At 39.7% G+C, this 21,964-nt stretch overlaps 1 pseudogene; it reads right to left on the bottom strand.

The window, feature by feature from the left end:
• Nucleotides 1-21,964, bottom strand: part of LOC139720131 (uncharacterized) — a 77,787-nt pseudogene that overhangs the window by 33,380 nt on the left and 22,443 nt on the right.

Below are 21,964 nucleotides of genomic sequence, written 5' to 3'. Positions count from 1 at the left end.
TCAACTCCATGGCACAGTCCTAACAGCAACAAAAAAAAAAAAATATATATATATATATCTATTAAACATAAGACACATACAAATGTGTAGTCATGATATGTGATGGAAGAAAATAAAGCAGTGTGAGAGGAATGAAGAATACTGGCAGGAAATCAAACGATGAAATCAACAATCACCTGTAATTACTTGCTGTCCACTCAGCATCACAATATCCTCTGACAGGTCAATGGTGTTTGTGTCTCCCCCGATGCTCAAGGCAGCTCCGACGCTGGCACTTCCTGCAAAAGTCTTTTTAAAAAAAATCAGAAGAAGCGATCAATAGACAAAGACCGACAGGAAACAATTTTTTCTCTATTACAAATCAACTTACATTGTATCAATGACATAACAAAAACTGCGAGTGGATTCGTGAGAACCTGTTGTGGCACTAGACCACAAGACCACGACCACCAATCACAAGGTCCCTGGTTCAAATTCCTGGCAGAATGATTGTGCCCTTGGGCAAGGCACATTAACCTCATTACATGACTGCATGACACTTTGTGCACAATGATCATTTCACGAAAGTAAAAACATCTTAAATTTGTGCCAACACACAAACACACACAAACATTAACTTTGAATTTTTGATTGCGGGAGGAAATGACTAAAATTCATCTTTAGTTCCTACATACTACACTAATGTAGGCCGCTTACTCAACATACAGAGTAATTTCAGGTAAGATTTATGTATCATGTACAGTGTATATCAAATTTTTATAATTATCTATTAAAAACAGAGAAATCATGTTGCACTACAAGACTTTCTAGAATGGTAAGAATAAGAAATTAGCTTACAATACTGACTGAATAGACTAGAAAAGATACAGAGTTAAAAAAAAAAAAAACAGTTAACTCTTTGTGTGCCATGTTCCCTCCAGTCGATCAAGTCAACCCAATCAAGTCAACGACTTGTCATCTTAGCATATTAATTGCTCGGCCGCACGATCAGGCACAAAAACAATTTGTTATGAGGACTGCATTTATAAGATAAGCAGCCATAGCTTTGTCCTAGAATTTACATCACACCAAAGCTTGCAATTTTCTCTGCAACTGCAGTGCATGTCTAATATAAATGCTTCTATAAAAAGTTGCTGTGCTTTCAAGAACGGAATGCTTTCCAAAAGCGCTTTTGCAATGCAGCTAGCCTCAGAATAATGTGGCAAACTACAGGTTTACAAGGTGGCACAAAAAGATCGCATTGAGCAAAAGTATGTAGAGATCGAGGAACCTTGTCTCCGCCCAAAGTCTCATCTCTAGTCGTCAATGCAGCCGAGGACCATAGAGTTTCGATGGTCACTCCGTCCACAGTCCCTCCAACATCCATATGGGCTGAGGCCTGGAAACCGTCAGTAAATGTTTTTGCTCCTGTCATAAAACCAACAAAACAGAATAATACCTTGTTTGAGTACAAGAGCAGTTATTGGTAGTCCTCTTTCTCTGTTTGTATTATGTACACTCTATGGAAAGAAAAGTTTGAATTAGATGCAATACAAAACAGACCATGTTTCCACTTCTAATTTCTTTCAATGTCCAGCAGAATGTCATTTTGGTCACTTTACATATTTTTTTGTCAGTTGTCATGACTATTACCCTTTGTATGGATGACCAAGTATGTAACAATCATTATTGACATAATGATACATACCTCTCGAGGAATACATCATATTGTTAAGCAATACTTATATTATATTGGATGGCTATGAATGGGATACCAGGGAATATTGCACGAGTTACGGCCAATATTGCACGAATCGAAGATGAGTGCAATATTGACCCTAACGAGTGCAATATTCCCTGGTATTCCATGAATCAAGGCCATCCAATATAATTATTATCATCTATACAATCAAGTAGAGCAAGCATAAACTGCACAAAATTACGCGGCTTCCACTCGTCTTGGAAGTTGACTCGGCAGTCACATCCAAGCGCTGAAAAGGGGAAGCCCCTAAAACTGCGAATGAAACAAACAACTAGCAAGATGTTTGCGCGCTTGTGAATTGTTATACAAATGATGCACAGGATAGAGTGCGTTAGTGTAGGCGTAGTGCACTCGAGGGTTTTTACAATTGTGAAACATGCACGAGGCGAAGCCGAGTGCATGTTGCACTACATTGTAAATACCCGAGAGTGAGCTACGCCTACACTAATGCCACGAAATAATCCTGTGCATCATTTGTTTTATAAAATGGGTCGAAAATTTTTCAGCGTTTTTCACGTACCTTTGTGGGTCAAGACGTCCGAAGATGTTCGTCCCTAACTTTTACGCACGTCGCACTCGCGGAAGTCCCGCACATACAGTATAAGTATAATGGGGGGTTGGGTTTCCGGACACCCGCATGAAAACTTACTTATTTTGCATAGAATATGCACCCTTTACCTTAAAGACTTGATATAGACTCCTCATATAGGCCTACTAGACAACATACTCTGAAAACGGCGTGAGAATTAACCTGCTAAATCGTTGGATTTGCTCTTCAAAGTGACTCCATGTACGCGTCCGGTCCCATAACGCTTGGTCTACTGTACTGTACAAAGTGTACGTATAGTACAGTATACGTACGTACGTACGCCACATATGTTATGCACAAGGGAAGACAGGCCGGCCGGCCGGCAGCCCGAACTAGAAGTTGTTTACAGGATTGACAGCGCGTACGCGTATGCATGCAATTCATCAAAGGAGCCGCCGCGCGCACAGACGATCGGCAATCTACCATAGGATTACAGGCAGTGCAGTTGTACTGAAGTAAAGGAAGGAGGTGTGTCTCATTTCAGCGCTTCCTATTGGCTACATTCTTGAACCCATTTTATAAAACAAAATGACGCACACTAGTAGCAAGCGTTTGCGCATTCAGCAAGCGCTCGCGCAATAGACGAGACAGAATTGAATATGGTGTGATCTTGAACGGCAAGTAACAACGGTAGCCTATGGAGAATTAATACGTTGGCCTATGCATTTCGTTCAATATGCTCTGATATTGAACGGTAAAAATTGAGCGGACTACAATACGCGTTTTTAATGCGCCGCTAAAACGTCCTATATAGATGATAATTTCTGGTACTGCACAGTCTATAGAAATATTGGTCAGTAACTGGTTATAGTGCAATCACTTGACTAATGCAGCAAGGATTGAAATTATTATTGTGACATGACATCAGGAAATCCATACAATTCAAAAATCTGAGCAGCTGCCAATGTTTCGGCTCAAATGATAAGATGTGTATTCAATAAGCAGATCATATGACATAACAACATTGCCTCATCTTTCATAGTGATGTACAATGTAACACTGGGCAGTCCCTCTGGAGTTGCACTTTTCTGCAGACTTTCATCTGAAGCACTGCATGCTTTGGGAAAATATGATCTCTTGGGCAGAGTATAACTCCTGTGTGGATGTCTGGTGTTTTATTACACCTCTAAAAGGGCATCATCTGTATAATGTCTCCTTCCGTGCTAGCCAATATAATGTTAGATAAGACGGGATATCACTGGGCATACCTGAGACAGTTTGGGCAGTAGAGAGATCCAAGAAATCTGAGCTCAGGTCATGCGTGTTCACGGAACCACTGAAGGTGATGTGACCAGTGGAAACACTGACAGAATCCGTGAATGTTTTGGCCGCCGTTATGACTTGTTCTAGGTGAATGGGGGTGAAGGTGAACAGAAAAATATGGGGCTCATTGGTAGAAGACCTACAAAAGTTAGACATGTTTGAAAGTTTTCAAGGATGCCATACCTTCAACCAAACATTACAGCAAAACTGAATGGACGTTAGCGAGACTTCATTCATTATTCTTACTGCCCATGTGTGGTGCTTGTAGGAAACCTTCAAAGCCTCACTCAAGACACACCTTCTTCACCAGGCATTCAGTTGCTAATTTACTCTCTTGGATGAGTCTGTGCCTTTGAACATTTCTACAACAGACATGTGGCGCTATGCAAATGCTATGGATCATCATCATCAACATCATCCCCATCCTCGTCAACATCATCATCATCAACATCCTCATCCATATCATCATCATCATCATCATCATCATCATCGTCATCATCGTCATCATCAAATCAAGTCATAGTTCACTCTGCATCAAAGCCCTGACTGCTACACTAATTTTGTGGTTGCCACTTACAAGCGTTTCTTGGTATTATGGCTTGTTCTAAAGAAAATAAAAATCCATTTGTCTGTCTTTGTTCCAGTAACAGAAATTTTCCTAAAAATCATACCTATATCATATCTGTTGCCACTTACAAGTGTTTTTTGGTACTATGCCTTGTTCTAAAGAAAAGCAAAAATCTATTTGTCTGTCTTTAATTGTTCCAGTAACAGAAATTTTCCTAAAAAATCATGGCTATATCACACTTGTTTTCAAATCATACCTGTTTTCTCATTTTTGTAGACGGCATCCGCCTCAAAGACGCTCAAGTCCTTGCCATTGACATTCCCTTGGACGTTGACATTTCTGTTTGCTGTGAGAGGGTTGCTAAAAGTGATGTCCCCTGCAAGTGGAATATATCATCATGTGATGATCGAGAGATTGTGTACAGGACTGGATGATGTTGATGACAACTGAAAATTCTATAACACAGTGCACAAGCAGGTCAGCCTTGAGATGGCAAAACAACCAATTCACATCCAACATCATTTCCAGTAAATCAAATTTGAAGTTTCGCAAACCTACAGCTCTTTTTCTGTTTTTGTTAAACACTTCATATCTTATCCTAGAAGGACCAACATTATCAGTAATACAATGAATGCAAATTGATTCAACTAGACCCTTTATTTTCAGAATAATTTGCATTTAATCAGACATATGTTGTTTTGCCGTCTCAACATAACCACGCTATTGCCATTGCTACAGCAAAACTATGTAAGTCTCAATCGCTGGCGCGCATATAATGTCCACCAATGTCAATATGCGCACGCTTCTGCAGCCGCACGCAGACGCAGCCTACAATGTATTTGTAATTACTGCGTATATGTATAGATGGCAAAACAACGTATTGCATGTAGATACGTTGTTTGGCCAAGTCCATGCCCGACGTGTGCTGAGCAGGAGCAAGCGTATCATCGCTTACGTTGTTTTGCCAACAAAATTTGAACAATTCCCACTGGGAGGGGGCATCATATCTCAGTAACGGAATGGCTTATACTGATTTCAAGATTTGGTCAAGGTTTAGATTACACTTAGACTTACAATTTTCATGAATTTTCGGCATACATTGTACATTGTTTTGCCATCTCTAGTCCGAGATCATAGTATGATGTATGACATTAACTCTCCACCTTTGGCAGGAGATCTCTCGCTTTGCGACCCGTTTAGCAAAATCTCCCGCTCTCCAGTCTGACTTCGAACTTCTCCCACACTAGCAGCAGGTTTTCCCATTAAAGATGAACTTAATACCACTTTTTACCATAACTGCAACCGCAGAGCTGAATACTGGCCAAAAGGGATGTCACACTTCATGCTAGCGATGTGTGGAAGTTTGCACGGCAGAGTTTCCAGTTTGCCAAGGAGTCCAATCTCAAGGGTTCCAAGACAATTACCCCTGGACTTACCCGAGACCCTTCCCCTGAAGCTAACCCTAATCCTAATCCTCAACCTAACCCTGAAGCTAACCCTACTTATCCTAATCCTCAACCTAACCCTGATCCTAACCCAAATTCTAAAGCTAACCAATACCCTAATCTTAACTCTAACCCATCACTAAAGTGTATTTAGCAAGGGGTCAGTAATTGTTCTTGAAATATACAATCACAAGAATCTCCAGTTTAACACATACAGCTGTAATGGGGTTGGAGTCGGCACCTGACAAGAAAGTACAGAACTTCACGACTCGAGCAACCTCGCTATCAAACCACTTCAATACTTAATGTCGTATGAGAGACACAATGCCCTCGTCACTCACACTCTTGTTTACCTTGAACGGACTGCCGGGTGTTGAGGGTCATAACCTTTGGGGCAAGGTCAGACACGTCCACTCCGTCGACCTCCCCCGAAGTGTGAATGTCACCCTCTATGGTGATTCCATCTTCAAACACCTTGTCTGCCCCAATAGTGCAACTTGCTGTGGGCAAACATTGTATGAAGGAAATAATTTAAAAATACAGAGGGATACAGTAAAGGACTCATAGATATATCCGCTGAGATATACATGTATAACAGGATATATAGGTAAATATGTCATATGTGTGTATGTGCATGTATACTGTAAAAATGGATATTTTCGCGCGACTAATTTTTCGCGCTCAGCCGGATAAGAAGAGTTTCGCATGTTTTTAATTTCGCGGTATGAAGACATCAACTACAGGAACATATGGCAAGCAAAAATACCCGCGTGCTTTTATTTTCGCGCTAGTTTCTGATTGCGCGAAATGCGCGAAAATTTCCACTTTTACAGTATATAACATATTTTCAAACATTATATTCATATACATCAAAACATACAATTGTATATTTTGTTTGATGACTCTTAAATCACAAGTTCAAAAAGAATCATTGTAAGACATTATCAATATATGAGAAGGGTGCATGATATCTGAGTGCACATGTCCTGTGTTCAAGACCACTACATCAACTTGATGAGAGAATAATGCAATGCCAGTGTTTAAGATTTCTTTATACACAAAGTTTTACTCTTATCTATTTCCATATCTGCTGGTTTGTTTTGTTTGAGTTTTGTGTTTTGTTTTGTATCTTGGTCAAATTGACTTGAGTAATTGCATGGTAAACTCCTCCTATAGACAGTACTTTGTTCTGGAAAATGTTTGTTTTCATTGGTAGATCAGCCTACCACTGAGCATCACCCCCTCATCGATGTCGATCCCGTCAACCAGACCCTCAACCTGAAGAGCTCTGGCCACCCTCAGGCAGTTGGTGAATCGTTTGTGTCCTGTGATCAGTTGACCTATTTGGGTCAAAAACGGGGGGAAAAAACAGCAAATTTGTGTGTGTGTGTGTGTCTGACCTGTTTTCTGGCCACTCCAGGACCGACAATGTACATAACTGATTGATATTCACCCGTAGAGGTACATAAAAAAAATGCTGTTAATTCTTTACTCTTTTTATAAAACAAATAATGCACAGGGTATAAGTTTGTGACGTTAGTGGAAATGCCGCTCACTCTCAGGTATTCACAATGTTGTGCAACATGCACTCGGCTGTACCTCATGCATGTTACACCATTTACTAAATACCCATGAGTTCAGTGCATCTCCACTGGTGCCCTCTTATCTGTGCATTTTTTGTATACTATTAAGGGAAGTTTCGCTGGAAACTTTTCGAGATGATTTGCCGTCACAATTAATGCCCAAACTACTCGAAGCAAGATGACAGGAAGCGTATCTACAAACATGTACATGCATACAATGCAGTTTCACGTAGCGTGACAGCAGCTATCTTGTTATCAATACACAAAATTAAATGCACAAAATCATCTCAGTTGGGGATGGGGTGGGGGCTTGGAGACCCCCATCAACATTTCACATTGTATGTTGCCATTGCCAAAAACTGTGTATTGCTGCGATGTTTCATGACTTTTTTACTTTCAAGTCTCTTGGCATCTTTTGACACCATAATATGCAACACCCTAGTGCGCGATTTTGAGGTTACTGCACACATACATTTTAAATATTTACCTGCATGTCAGATCAAAAATTGCTCAAAAACATTTTTCATATGCAGTCAGATTTCATGAAAGCATGATTATTTTTGCTTTTATTGATTAAAATTAATAATGAAATATTTTCCTGCTTGAAACAGTGTCGTCAACAAATTTCAGCAAAAAATCAATAAAAAGACAAGAAGTCTAAAAATAAAAAACATTAAAAATTTAAAACTAGACATGTCGCTATGGCGACTGATGCCTCCGCCATAATGCATGATTCTCCCAATAGGCGTATAGTACAATGTCTTCACAATGTGTGATCCATGACATTTTCACAGAACTGGCAAAATATTGAAATGACAGGTTTGTCAGAAATGTCTTGAACTGGGTTTGCCATAATTTTCTAAGAGTGCAGGTACACATATTTGGGGAATTTGGGGGAAGTTTATGCATTGAGTAATTTCAAAGGTATGAAGAAAGAGTGTGATAACGGTACAAAATATATATATATTTTTTTTTTGGGGGGGGGGGGGGCATTGAAACCTGGTCTTTGACCCTTAACCTTTGACCTTTGACCTTCTGGCTGGAAATTTCCTGGAGAATCTCCATTAGGTAATGCATGTACTAAGTTTTGACACTAATAATGCAAACATTGCATATACTAGTATATGAGGGAAATAGTAAAATTTTGAGGAGTTGACCTTGACCTTTGACCCCTGACTATTGACCCATGACCCCTAAATTCCCTAGAGAATCCCTGCCAGACAGTACATGCGTATGTACCAAGTTCCATGAAAATACATTGAACCATTTGCGAGAAAAGTGATATTGCAACATTTTCACCTAACCTTTGACCTTTTGACCTTTGACCTTATGACATGAAACTCTCTCTGGAGAATCTTTACGCAGTAGCACACGTCCACACCAAGTTTTAAGAAAATGCCTTCGGGTATTGCATAGATATGGGGGAAATTGCAACATTTGCAGCATTTGACCTTGACCTTTTGACCTTTGACCTCTTGCCAATGTCACTAAAATCTATTCAACTAGTTGTCCCATCATACATCATCCTTGGACCAAGTTTGGTGAAAGCTGCTTCATCAAGTTTTGAGTTATCACGTAGACAGATAAATTTTAGGATTTGACCTTGATCTTTGACCTTTGACCTCTGTCCGATTTCACTGAAAAACTAATCAAGTAATTGTTCCATCATACATCATCCTCAAACAAAGTTTGGTGAAATTTGCTCCATCCAGTCTTGAGTTATCGCGTAAAAGATACAATTTCATGATTTGACCTTGACCTTTGACCTTTAGCCGATTTCACCCAAAATCTAATCAACTAATTTCCTCATCATACTTCATACTTGGACCAAGTTTGGTAAAATTCCAGTAAACATTACTCAAGTTATCGCGTAAACGAAAGCGGACGGACGTACGTATGGACGGACGGACAACCCGAAAACATAATGCCTCCGGCACCACTTTGTGGCGGAGGCATAAAAACATTAAAATATTTAAATTCTTATTGATGGCACATTTTTTTCTCTTTCATCTGCTAAGGACACTAAAAGTAATATGTACACCAAAAAATGTGCAATTTTGGAGCCTTATTTTAGAAGTAATTTATACAGCCTAACACAAAGTCCGATTTCATGCAACCATTAGCTAGAATAATTATAATTTTGGAAAATCAATGCTACAGTTTTGTAGGTTAGATTGCAGGCAATGTGTGTGCTGATTTTTGTAGTGACCACAAGGTTGATGGTTGAGATATGGAGCGGGGACCTAGGAGCCCCCCTGCCCCCCCCCCCCCCTATTCTACTTTGGGTTCAGCAGGGGATATCTACTGTAGATATGAATGCATTTGTTCAGAGTGAAAAGCAAACATGCAAGGACAGGATGTTGGGAAGTTCCATGCCCTTTAGAAGTTTCACAAAAAAGATATGAATTCATTTGTTCAAAGTGAAAAAAACAACCACAATGAGGATGCAAATCACGATGTTGGGAAGTTCCTAGCCCTTTAGAAGCTTCACATAAACTTGAGAAACAGTTGTGATGCTACCAAAAATTCCATCTCAGTCGTGGTATTCATCAATCCATGATGAAGAATGAATGATGTCTGTATCCTACAACTTTGAGCAGAGAGTCATGGATAAAGAATTAAACACAAACAACGTAACTCTTTATACATGCCACTGTACTGGAATCATAAATTGGCAAAGCTCATACTTAAAATAAAAATGCTAATATATGAAGGGTTTGTTTGCAAAAACTGATCAAGTCCATTTTTGAAGGTTTTGAAATACGATCTCTGTCATAAGGTACAAAATAATACCTTTTAAATGATATATTGGTCACTACATATAAAGGTATATTTTTGAAATTATGGTCAAAAGAAGCAAACATTTTCCTATTATTCTCTCTATTTTTCTTGACCTTTAATCGCAAATATCTCCATTTGGCAAATATGGACTAGTCGGTTTTTGCAAACAAACTCTTCATATGTTTTTTTTTTTTATTTACGAACCCATAAAAAAAAAAGGGGGTAACTATTTTGTGGGATGGGGAAATATAAATCTTGAAATAGGAAAAATTACAAATTTTTGCCTAGTACTGTGGGTTAAAACAAATATCCCACTTCTCATTTGCAAAGAAGACTTGATTCATGCAATTATGGATCCACTGCAAAGGTATGGAACAGGTCTACCTTTGAAATATGTGGAAGTGTCTTTGACATGGTCAATTTCAAGTACCCAGCGCCCAACTGTGTCCGTGTTTGTTCCGCCATCGATGTTGACTATGTCAGCCGTCCAAGAACCTGGGATCTTGTAATAGATTTCGCCGTCACCGGCGTTGTATCCAGCCTGACAGAAAGAGAAATGAGTTTGCAAGTGAACCCATAACAATTGGACTTTTGGACTTTTGGAATTTTGGCAGTTAGCTACTCCATAATTTGGCTCTTTCCATTCTCATCTTTTCATCGCATTTTAAAGTTACAATTCAAGCTACTGTGGATCCAATAATTTCTCAGTACAAAATCCAGGAAAACTTCTGAGCCATAAGTACTTACGGTGAAATATTTTTGGCCAGTTCACATGCAATTAAAAAAGAAAATGATAAAAAGCTCTTCCTATTAACATATTCTATGAAACATTAGTGATAGAAACTAGATGTCATAAGATCTTTGCACCTCATCTGTAATAAAACAATTCCTCCAAAATCAAGTAATCTAGGAACAAAATCCTTTTTTTATACAATGTAGCTTTACACCACTCACCAGCATCGCTCTCTAAATTGAAAGCTATTACTGTATAAGCTGTTATTTTCACGAATTTAGAAGGTCACAAACATTTTCGCAAGATGTTGTTTTCGCGAATTGACACCAATGCTATCTTGCGTGCATTGTTACTTTAGTGTATGGCGACATTTTCGCGTGTTGTTAAATTCGCGAAAATTAAACCCTCACAAAAATAACCACTTATACAGTATGTTTCCATGAAATGAATATAAATGTACTGTACTATTATTGCATGCGTCATTAGGCCAAAAAAGATGAGCCAAAAGTGAGTATCATGGGCAAAAAAGGGGGGAAGGTGTACAACACAGAGAGGAAGATTTCTACAGGACAACAGCACATTGGTCACTCACTGGTCACCATCTAGTCAACTTGTCTGTGGGGCACACAAAGGAAAATATTCACAACACTACAACAGGGCTGCATACTGATCCATCATTGGTCCCTAACTAGTCAGCTTATCCTTGCTGCACGCTAAGGGTAATTTCTCCAGGTTATAGTCCCACACACTAATCACTCACTGCTCACTATAAACTACAAATGTCGTCAACTTGTCCTGTGCTGCACGCAACGGAAGATCTCTACTGGACAACAGCACACTGATCACTCACTTGGTCACTAACCATTAACTTTAATATCCTTGCAGCACACTAAAGGAAGATTTCTTGAAGTTTAGTCTCACACTGGTCACTCATTGATCACTAACAAGTCAATTCATCCATGCGACACAGAAAGGAAGATTCCTGCAGGACAGCAACACATTGGTCACTCATTGGTCACTAACTAGTTAACTTGTCCAAGCTGTAGCACTGGTCACTCACCATGGCAGGTGTTCCCCCAAGACCTGTCTCTGCTGACCCATCACTAGCTGTACCCGTTGTCCAGTTGATGTCCTCGTAGTTGAAGATGGCAAACGAGAGTGTCCCATCAGTGACCAGCACCACTTGGAAAGTGTTCCTCTGCACACAAAAGACAACAACATCACTCTCTACAAAAATAACTTCTATGATACTTTTTTTAAACAACTCTTTCAGTTTGTTTTGTTTTTTATTCTATCACCTCATTACCAGCAATGACAAATTTAATCATATTATCATTTCAGTCAAACATGTCTCTCTGACTGTACAAGATGTCTGGAAAATAGCTGACAAGGAGTGAATACTCTATCTCCCCAATACAGATTGTGTCAGTATGGCTTTATTGTTGGACAGAGGCAGTGTTGTTCTTGACTTGCCTCTCCAATTTACAAGAAGGCCACAAATTCAGGGGGAAATATTATATGACAATGGAAAAGGCTTGTCATTAAGTTGCATGCTAGCGGTTACATGGTCCCCAAAGAGCATTAACACATCAAACAGAGAGACCAACTGCAATGTATGTTAGATCAACCCCACTCAGGAAGAAGAATATGGCAGTCATCCTGAAGGAATCAAAAGAATCACGGTGAAGAGAAGGATATGGCAGTCCCTATTCATTTGGCAAAGAAAGGTATACTGACTTTTATTACTGTACAAGGATTGTTAGATCAAACGCACTCAGACGCATCAATATATTGTGATATTGTGAGTAGTGCATAACAACATTTGGAGAAAGAAATCAGGTAGACTAAAAAATTCCTGTTGAGAGCCATGCCTACAATGCTCTTCATTCTCCACACAACTTAACCCGTTGAGAACGAGTCCCGAGTATACTCGGGCAGGTGTCAGTGGGAAACGCGTGTTGTAGCAAACTAAGCTATCGAACTGTCCTCAATGGGTTACAGAACTTTGCAAAAAACACAGAGGTGAGAATTGCCATTGGCGCGGGAAGAAGCAAGGGTTCACTTGAACACAATCTTTCTAATTGCAAGATCTCTTTGGAGGAACTTTGAGGGAAGGACTTGTATACCTAATTGGAGCAGGGAGATGCCCTGCTTGGAGGCACACTGAAGTCTTGAATTTGCTACATTTGTATGTACTGCTCTCCACAAAGGAGTGCAAAATGAATACCAGAAAGGATGAGAATGTTGGTTGATCAGCATGTGCATGCCTGTAAACTGGCAACAGGCTGGCTGCTCCCCAGGGAGTGGATGCTACACTTTATGTATATGTCATGAATCTTGAGACCAGAGTAGACTGGTCGAGTGGGGAACCTACCGCAGGGCCTGTGGCTCCAAAGTACGCCACTTCGTGCCAAGTCGCGATGAGGAGCCAGGTCGAGTCGAAGTGCAGCTGGAGCGTCTTGCAGACGATGCGGTCAGCCTCCTGGAAGACGGAATCCTCGCGGGACGTGCGCGTCTTCTGGCGGTACGAGATGGTGCCGGCAATGTTCGTGTTGACGTCGCCCCAGAAGGGGGCAATGTAGCTCTGGTCAATGCCCTGATGAAACTGTACAGGGGTGTAGGTGGTGATCGCCTCACCAAAGGAGATGAGACCGTTGGTATTGACCTGCGTGAGGAGGATAGTAAGGAAAGAGTTGATTGCAAGGAACAGCAAGAGTACATGGGACATCAAATGCAGAGGATGTAGAGTGTTTGTTTTATAAAGCCATAAAAGATGACCACCAGCAATAGCAAAAAAGAAAATAAAAATAATAACAATATTGATAATAACAATAATAATAATAATAATAATAATAATAATAATAACAATAATGATAATGATAATAACAGTAATGATGATGATAACAAGAAGAATAATAATTATAGAAATGATAATAAAAAAATTATGATAGTAATGAAGTACAGTGTAGTGATGATAATGATGATAATGGCAGTCAAAATTCACTCATCTGTTGTCAATGGCATAGAAATGTTGCATTTAAATGAAAAATGAGTATGGGGTATTCGCATCCAGAAGCAGCCTTACTCCCCTGCCCCAAATGATTCTTGCCAAGTTTGGTCAAAATACAGCTGCCTATTTTCAAAATGAAAACGGCCACCACCTGTTTTCAAGAAAATGGAAAATCACTTGAGCCATTTGGCCCATAGTAATGAAATTTGCAACTGATCCACAAGTATTCATGATGATCATCCTATCTATAATAACATTAAAATCAACGCTGCCAATTCATCTATAATGTAAAAAATCTAAACACCTAGATGTACAATGTACATCAAACACCAGTCATTACAATACATATGTATATGTTGCGATAACATAAAGAGTGCATACATAATCAGAGTGTCTTGAAATTTCAAGCAAAGATGTAGATTACGGACGCAAAAATTAAAGACAGATAAAGTGTATGTAGAGCTAATTTAACAAAGATTCATAAAATACACATGACAGAAAATTATGAGGATAATGAAAATGAAAATCAACTAAAAGAGATTCTTGGTTGTTCTTAAAGATGGTGAATGGATGCAAAAGTTAAAGACAAATATTAAAATGGATATCAGTCATCAAACAAAGATACATAGGCCTAAAATGCACATGGACAAAAATTCCAGTGAAATGCCAAAGTGAAAACAAAGAACTCACGTAGAGTGACGTTTGAGTTGTCCCAAAGAATGGAAACTCCTGTTCAAGGGCAGTCGCGTTAACGGATACGTCATCATTGCTGGGGAGGAATGTGTCTAATCCCTCACCATACGGGAAGAGTAGTCCTGTACAGCACAGACGATTTGAGGTCAGCTTTCATTAATTCATCGAACCATTATTCTCCACAAGTATCTCAGTCATCATATTACAATAGACCTATACACTCAAATTAACACCAAAGACTATTCTTGGGCTACAATGTGTTATCCTGATACTCCCAGGCACTGACCACATCTATAGGTTAGCTACACATGATTGCTTGTGATGGGAACCAATAAAAAAGAGCAAAACCAACAGCAACCAGTACACTTTGGGACTATGCAGAACATCCTGATGGTTAGCTACAGATTATTGGTTCCCACTGGTAACTGACAAATGCCAGCAAAACCAACAGAAACCAATAGGACTAACAGAATATCCTGTTGGACCCAGCACTGAGTGCATGGGTGTACATGCAAGAGGGGGTCGCGAGGGTCGTACGACCTCCCCAAATTTTGAAAAGGTCCACTTTTTGTAAAAGACATTTCTGTTTTTCGAGGGCTTTTTACCCTATTACAACAGTAAAAAAGTGACCAGGTGGTGTTCCAGCAAATTATCAAATTTGGGAGGGGGAACACCCCCCTCCCACACCCTCCCCCCGCTCGGTCGCTCCGCAACCTCGCAAAGGTAAAGGTCCAAAAATTTTGATGACGACCCCCCCCCCCCCCCCCCCCCCCGAAAAAATTCCTGGATACACCCCTGGAGTGGGTTCCCTGCAACCAACAGAAACTAAACCAATAGGGACCAATGGGACTTATGAACCAGTGAAACATATTGGACATCCTGTTGGTATGATGTCTATGGGTTTGCATGGAATTTCTGATGGTGTTTTCAAGTGAGCATTTAACTTCTGTACTTCTGGATGGAGTCAGTAAGAACCAATAAAACCAAAAGAAACCAATATGAGCTTCTTCTTGGAAAAATGACAGCTCCTAAAAACAAATGGCATTTTTCTATAGCTACTGTCAAACTGGCAAAATCTTGTTAAATTTAAGATTGCAAAGTCTTTGAAATCTGTGGTTGTCCGTCCACACTGGCGGACAAACTGCTCAATCTTTAAGTTCTCGAAGTCTGGGTCACCAGTATGCATGTGCAAGACAGAAGAAAGAGCACCCTGTCTTCTGAAAGCTGGGGATTGTGATGTAACAATGCAGACCTTTTACATCACAATGACTACTGTATACGCCATATATTTTGTGGCTTTCTCGAATCAGAAATTCCCAACAATTTCGCTTGTGGTTAATTTTGCAATCGTGGAGTCCTGTACTGAATGGATACAGGTACACGTGTACGTCACATCCATATTAGGATCAGAGCCAATATTTTAATGTGTTTTTAATTTCGCGAGTAGCACCTGACTCGCGAAATATTTGGCGTATACAGTATGCCTTTTCAAGGAACCGTCCACAAACAGATGGTGGACTGGTCAAGTGACAATTAGGCTTTGTGACAGTTCAGTGTTCTCCCTGGCAAAAGATCAGGAAGTTTGATGGGGGGTCTGAGAAATAGCCCTCGTCTGAGTGGGAAGTTTCATGGGAAGTTTTGCAAGAAGTTTTGTGAGAAGTTTACTGTCACAATGGCAAAACTCTGAGATCTTTCCAAAGATAAGTCTTTTTCCAGCATGGCTGGTTTCTTTTTTAATTGTTTTTTTGCATTGTTTTTTGCATTGTTTTTTTTTTTTTTTTTTTTTTGGGGGGGGGTCATTACAGCACTAAAATTACACCAACACCATGTTTCCTCTGAATGCCATGGCCAGCTTGAATCATGTCCCTACCTGATATGTGACTCTCAGTCGGATTTCGGTTCGATTCAGCAGAGTTGATGAGAAGCGTGTCGCTGAAGACTTTCACACCATCAATGGTTCCATCTGGATGGAGCTCACCCTCAACTGTGATGTCAGCACTAAACGTCTTGGCCCCAGTAATCTGAAGGATGATGATTAAATTGTTTAATGCTACTTCAGGGTCTTAAAATACAACATTTTTAATAGCCATGTTTTTCAGAAAACCCCATTTAATTTGATTATTAAAGTAGTCAAAGAGAAATGTGGATTGTTGTAAACCATGACATGGGTCTGATTCTTCCAAATTTAGTATTTGGATGCTTTTGATTGCATAATGTGTGAACACAATGGACAGACCTTGGAGGGAAGGAATTCCTGACATGCTCTACAAAACTCCTCATATCTCTTTGACCGCTGAAGCAAATCTGATGGGGTTTCCAGCAAGATGTGTGTAATAAGTTTTATAGTTTCACACCCTGAAATTGTATTTGGATTGGTTCACTATTTTTAAAGTTACCACTGCAGAGGGTTCCGTTAATCATTTTTACTGGGAAATACGGTACATTTTTAGAGAACTTGTTAGAGTTAAATAGCCAAGAATTATTCAGGCACTCTGGTATTTTAGTTTATGTTGAGCAACACTTTAATCATTGTAACTCGTGACTTACGGTCGTATCCACATTGTGTCGCACAGCTCGGCTGTCAAAATCTGCAAGATCGATTGTGTTTGCTGTTCCGCTGATCGCTACATCGCCAGTCACAGTCACGGGACTGGAAAACGTCACTGGTCCTAAAGGAGGAAAGATTTTACATCTCAAAAAAGAGCTAGAGAATCGTAGTCTTCCTTTTACTGGCTGCAGTTATAATAGCACATCATGACTATGATCAAAAAAGTTTTCTACACATACAGTTGTGCCTCCTTGCAAATCAAATAAATTTTCATTGCTGATTATCTCCTTCCAAATCAAAAATATCTAATCCAAAATTTATTAACAAACAGGACCGTGCATACAATGAACAAGAGACGAGATTCTTTTTGCGGGTTGACAGAGAACGGGCAGGTTGGTAATCCACCAGTGCAAAAGTGGTACATGTACCCCCTTTTCACAGTCAACTACATGCGCCATCGAACAATAGAATCATGGATCGGTCGCAAGGTATGAATAGAGCATGCGCTGATGGGCTAACAAACTCTTTTGCTATACAGAAAAGACACACCTAAATGGAGTCAGCGAAGTCAAAATATCTACTGGGCCCATCCTTGATTGCTATTATGTACATCTTTATATGAGTTTTACAGCAAAACAAGCACACACTACATTGGAGAAAAGGCAAATGATATGGCCATGCAGGCAATTTTAGTACGGAAAGAAAACAGACATTGATACAATGTAGACGATACTCTAATCTTTCTATTACAGCCATTTTTGTGGGAAGCATGACACAAATTAACATGAATTTAGGCCACGAATGCAGACACTCCTGTCTACATTTTGGGAACCTGGTACACCCGTGGCTCCTGTATATCAGTTGACGCCACATAAACCTGGTATACCAGGTTCCTGTAAGGAACAGGTTAACAACACACAAGTTTTACCTGTAACAGTCTTGGCTCCAGCCTCTCGAACTGTGTTGGCGTCCAATTCTGAAACGTCCACACCATCCACTGTGCTTGTCGTAACAATGTTCCATTGATGGTCAAGGCGTCAGAGAATGTGATGCTTTCTATTTGAAATATCACAAAATATGCACGTGAAACACTGTGAGTATACATACAAAAGTACACAGGTATGTTTCATGCTTTTGCTGTTTTTTTTAATTGTGACCCTGCACCACAAAAGCAAGAAAAAGTCGCCAGACGTGGATTTTTAGGTTAAGGGTGGACTCTCCTAACCTACCTAAATACTGGAAAGAAAGCACACACTCTGGAAAAGTGTGAACTGAGAAAAGAGGCACTGAAGTACAGGGTCGATTCAAGCGCCTAATCTTTCACCAATCCGCGCTAGTTGTGCCATGAAAGGGACAAAGCACACAATGTCATGCACCGGAGCAACAACAATGAAGAAATTATCAGATTAAGCTGAAATTGAGCATGTTCTATTAACGCATTCTGTCCATGCGTAATGCCAACTTTCAAAGCAGTAGCATTATTCTTTCAAAAGTTGTTAGACATGAAAGTGAAGAGTGTACAGAGGATTTCAAGAAATTAAAAGGGGCCTCTAATACATACCTGATCATTCTACTCTCCCCCAAAAAGGGGTTGTAAAAAACCTTCGGAAAACACACTTTCTTATTCGTGTTATGATCCCAAACTTAAGCATAATGTAGAAGAAAGATAGCTCTTTCAGAAAATATGAAAAACTCAAGATTGACCTAGTTGACCCATTTCACCTGTTTTGGATCCTCACGTAAAATCAAGGGGTGCGACTTTTTGGGGGTTTTTTGCGATGCACGGTCACAATTAAGAGTCATCTTGAGACCACAGTCAAAATTTGATTCCAAAGTAGATTACATGGGTAAGAAACAGAAATACACCATTTGCAATATTCAACTCTTTAGGAAGGAATAAAGTGGGTATTTGATATACCAAAATATCTAATCAAAATACCAAAATATGCTTGTATCTGACTGAAATTTGCCCATGGGTTTCACAAATGCAGGAGGAAAGGCGAGAAAGAAATGAACAGTAATCACAGGAAGATATACATATCTACGTATTCCACACAGACCTCAATTCCATATTTAACATATGCAGGAATCTACTGAGAGTAACTTAACGTTTGGCTTTTCACAAAGTTTGAATTAGAACAAAAATGGAGACACTTTAAATAATGAGTGCAATAGCAGGCATGGTGGTTTATCAATGCATGATGAATAGCATATCTGACAAAGTTATTATTCATGTAGTCCTTATAAACGGTGGTTGCCAGCACATCCACACGACAGTAACAATGTCTTCATTACAGCCTGGTATTTGGCAATGATAATTAATAGAAAAAAAGAATGTTAGTTTCTTTGGTGTTTTTTTTTTATTTGTTTCATTTTCAGTCTGACAAGATGGCTTGCATGATAACTCGTATTTAGCTACACTAGCTGGCCTTCCGTGGTGTACAGTTGATTTATTGATGTGAAACAATGAAATAAATGCTTTCCCAAGATTTAAATGATGGACTATTCTGGTCGACCTGGCTTACTGAGGCAAGTTCATTCTTTGTTTTAACATGAATTCCACAACTTGTAACATTAGGCCAGCTTTATATGGACAATACTTTGAAAATGATTGAGTTACATGTAAGTGTGTGGCCAACTGAGAAAAAGGATGGAAGGGCATTTGGGATATGACGTGTACATGAGATAATCGATCTATGGCAACTTTCGGAAACAAGAAGTGAATGGGCTTGTGTCGTAACTTACGATCCAGCTGATGGGTCCCAGAGAGAGTGACCACTTCCTCCGACACATCCACCGTATCCAAGGTAACATCTGCTTGGAAGACCGCATCGCTAGATAACGTCACAGCTTGGCTGAAGGTCTTGGCACCTATTCACAATGAAGTGTTGTAAACAAGAAAACGTGACTCGACTCTTTTCTCTCTTTTTTTTTTTGCCCCTGAAGTGAATCTATTGTAAAACAAGCGGTCGAGTTTGTCCTGGTTTTTCTTTGAAATAAGTAACATCTCAACCCTTTATGTGTATTGGCATTTAGCTTATACATTGCCAAGAATTAGTCAACATTCAGTAATAGGTCCAAACCTGGACTGCTTACAAAATTAGCAAGCCCATTACTTAGGTGCAGCACTGTGTCTCAGTCCAAAACAAGGATTAGGGGGATTTGATAATCTCCATTCATTGATAGTGGTTTCAAGACATCTGTCTTGGCTAATCAGCAAAGAAAGCAGTTCATCATGCGAGCAAATGAGCAAAAAGAGAGGATTATAGTGTTGACTTTTCTCATTTTTTTTTCTTCAAAAAGGTACTTCTATGTACATGACAATCTCTCCAATGTATCTTATATATTGGGAAGTGAAAGACTTGTTTCTGTGATGAAAGAAATCCCTTTGAACTTTGAACCTTGATGACATTTCATTGTAATTCCAGAAGCAGCTCTTTCTATGCTAAACTGGGCGTGTTACAGGACAACACAAGAAGACTTTTGTTTCATGACACAGAATCCAAGCATGGTTGCTAAAATTGTTTTAATTCATACCATAAGCAAAATTAAGATAAATGCCAATAACTTTACAAATTTGCCAAGGAGGTACAACTACAGAAACAGCTACTCAATCTAAGAGTAGTGAATCTACATACAGCTGTATGACTTATTTTCAGTGATATGCAATTCAATTCTCACATACAATGACAGATTTTAAACTAGAAATGTCGCTACAGCGACTGGTTATACCCCCGCCAAACAACATTTCATAAGCTTTGGTAAAAAAACTGAGGAAGTAGTTAAATCCGCAAGATCTTTCCTTGATCTTCTGCCATTAATATGCCGTTACCATGACAACGTACTTTCGGGTACTGTCGAAAAATGCGTCTTGCACATCTACAACCAAAGGCACACATCTGTACCAAGTTTCATGGAAATTGGGCAAAAACTGAGGAAGTAGTTTGCAACACAAAATTTTCCATCATTTTGGCTCATAATATGTGAGCTGTTACCATGGCAACATACTTTTTGTCACTGTCAAGAAATGTGTCATGCTGACCTATATCCTAAGACAAACATTCAATATGAATTCCATGAGAATTGGAAGAACACTGATGAAGCAGTTTTGCCACGAAGCATTTTGCCCTATATTTTACCAATAACATGCCGTTACCATGGCAACGCACTTTTTGCCACTGCGGAAATATGTGTCTTGCACATTAACATATTCAGATGAACATCTGTACCTAATTTCATAAAAATTGATCAAAAACTGTGGGAGGAGTTCGCGACGCAAGATTTGTACCCATTTTTGCCCATAACATGCCGTTACCATGGCAACGTACTTTTGGGTACTGTCAAAAAATACGTCTTGCACATCTACAACCCAAGGCACACATCTGTGCCAAGTTTTATGGGAATCGGTTGAAAACTGAGAAAGTAGTTCGCGACGCAAGATTTGCAACGGACCGACCGCCCGACCGCCCGACCGCCCGACCGACCGCCCGACCATCCGCTGATTCCTATATACCCCCTTCAAACTTCGTTTGGCGGGGGTATAACTATGTGTACTCATGAGGCCATGGAAGAAATGGAGTTGAAGGGCAAACAGTGTTACCACTTATAGTCTGTGCTCCAGTCTCCGTGACAGCTTCTCCCATGTCGAAGCCGTTGACCAGAACTCCTTCGGGGAGGACGACATTAGTTGTTGTCGTGTCATCGTTAAACGTGAGCTCCCCGGTTAGCGTTTGCCCAGGAACATTGTTCCTACGTGGAGAGAATGTTGAGAAGAGGAGAAATGACGTCATGAAACTTGGAAATATAGGAACAGTGTACACATCCTTTTTTACAGAGTTTTCACCCTTTTTGGAGTGTCTTACCTGCTGAAAAAAACAAAGAAACAAAAACACACACAGAAATTTAAAACTTTATAACTTTCTGGTTTCATATTTACCCGTAGTTTTGCTGAAACTTGTACCATTACAGTAGATTTGTCTGATTTGCTTTAAACTAAGACAAACAAGGTGT

Source organism: Diadema antillarum, unplaced genomic scaffold (assembly GCF_040938485.1).
Source record: "Diadema antillarum isolate AM-2024a unplaced genomic scaffold, OU_Dant_1.0 scf00000122, whole genome shotgun sequence".
Classification (NCBI taxonomy): Eukaryota; Metazoa; Echinodermata; class Echinoidea; order Diadematoida; family Diadematidae; genus Diadema; species Diadema antillarum.
The sequence above is the reverse complement of the archived record's forward strand: the minus strand, read 5'-3'. Positions and strand labels throughout refer to the sequence as shown.